The following is a 1,567-nucleotide window of genomic DNA, read 5'->3' on the forward strand; positions in this document are numbered from 1 at the left end:
AGCTTTCTCAGGGCTTGGTAGGCAGGGTAAAGGTCATTTACCAAGAAATGACCTTCAACCTCCTCAGCAAGATTCCTGATGAACTGTTCCTTCTCCCTTCTCAGCAGTGTCCGAGCCCAAAGAGTGACTCAAGACCTGATTGCCATTCAGTCAAGCCATGCGGCATGCTTTACTGGCCTCCAATGTCTGCAGAGAGATGGAATCCTGCCTTCCCTTGGGTGTACGCCAATGGACTCCTGTGCTACTTTGAGTGTTTTGCACTTGAAGAGCTCCCACAGAGCAACTTGGTCCATCAGGTTATCAAGTTCTGTGAATTGATTAGAGACTGCCTACGGGCACACTCCACCTCCCTCAGTGTCGTAGTGAAACACCCCCTAACGGAAGCTGCCTTGCGGCGGTGGGGGGGCTTGAGGTCCCAATGATCTGGTGAGCCAGACCAGAGGGCTACCCATACTGGAGGGGTCACCATTGAGGGATGAGACAAAATGGCTTCCTGGTGAACCAAGGCCTATGAGGGGATGGTGCACCCACCCCTGGTTCATTCCATCTTGGACCAGGGAGAACTCTCCCACATGTGTTTGTCGTGTGTGGCATCCCGTATTACCAGGAGACAGGAGTCCTGGAGGGTGAGCGATGCAGCTAGTGACACATCTCTTTGGTCATCTATTCTGGTTAGACGGGTGGCTAGATCAAGACCCGGTCAAGTCAATCGGCTGGTCAAATATGGCTAGGGTCAAACAGGCACTGTTCAGTCGGTAGCATATAGGTCCCGAGACTGCCATCAGTACTGTAATAGTGGCTGCGTATATTTCCTCATTACTCCTGTGGCTGTTGGGAGATTTTGATCCCCAACTATAGCTTCCCCTTATTGGTGGTTGGGTGGGGGGTGAGGAAATGAAGAATTCTAATTTGTATGACTACTACAAATTTACAAAGATCTAGCTCTCCCTGACGACCTATGCAATCCCCCGACCATTCCCTCTGGAACATCACATGTTGTCACTTTGGAACCTTTCCAGCTTCCAAAGGGCAAAAATGAGAATCGCAATGGTTCCCGAAGTCCCAAACCAGGTAAATACCTAGTAGTGAAGACTATTGATGGTGTATCAATCATGGATCTTGATATTTTTGAAGTACATCGGAAAATAGTTGAGGTATGTCAATGTGATCCTCGCATCACCCCACAGCAAGATGGTAGCCTGATAGTTGAGGATTCGTCAACAGATGAGAGTGACTGTCTGCGTGCAATATGTTTCATGTTCTCCTCACAAAACCCTCAATCATTGTAAGAGAACTGTCTTTTCCTGAGACCTGATGAGGTATTCTGAGGAGAAACTGTTAGAGGAACTAGAGAAATTTAATGTTGTGGCAGTAAAACGTTTTAAGAAGAAAGTTGATGGCTTGGAACAGTCAACACCAGCTCTCCTTCTAACTTTAACACGTTGGTTCCTATCAGAATCAGCTACTCAGGTAAAGCCATATGTACCCAACCCTATGCGGTGCTCCACTGCCAGAGTTATGGGAATGGAGCCAACTCTTGCCATTTTAAGGAAAATAGACAAGCAAG

The sequence above is a fragment of the Penaeus monodon genome, chromosome 18 (assembly GCF_015228065.2).
Source record: "Penaeus monodon isolate SGIC_2016 chromosome 18, NSTDA_Pmon_1, whole genome shotgun sequence".
Classification (NCBI taxonomy): domain Eukaryota; kingdom Metazoa; phylum Arthropoda; class Malacostraca; order Decapoda; family Penaeidae; genus Penaeus; species Penaeus monodon.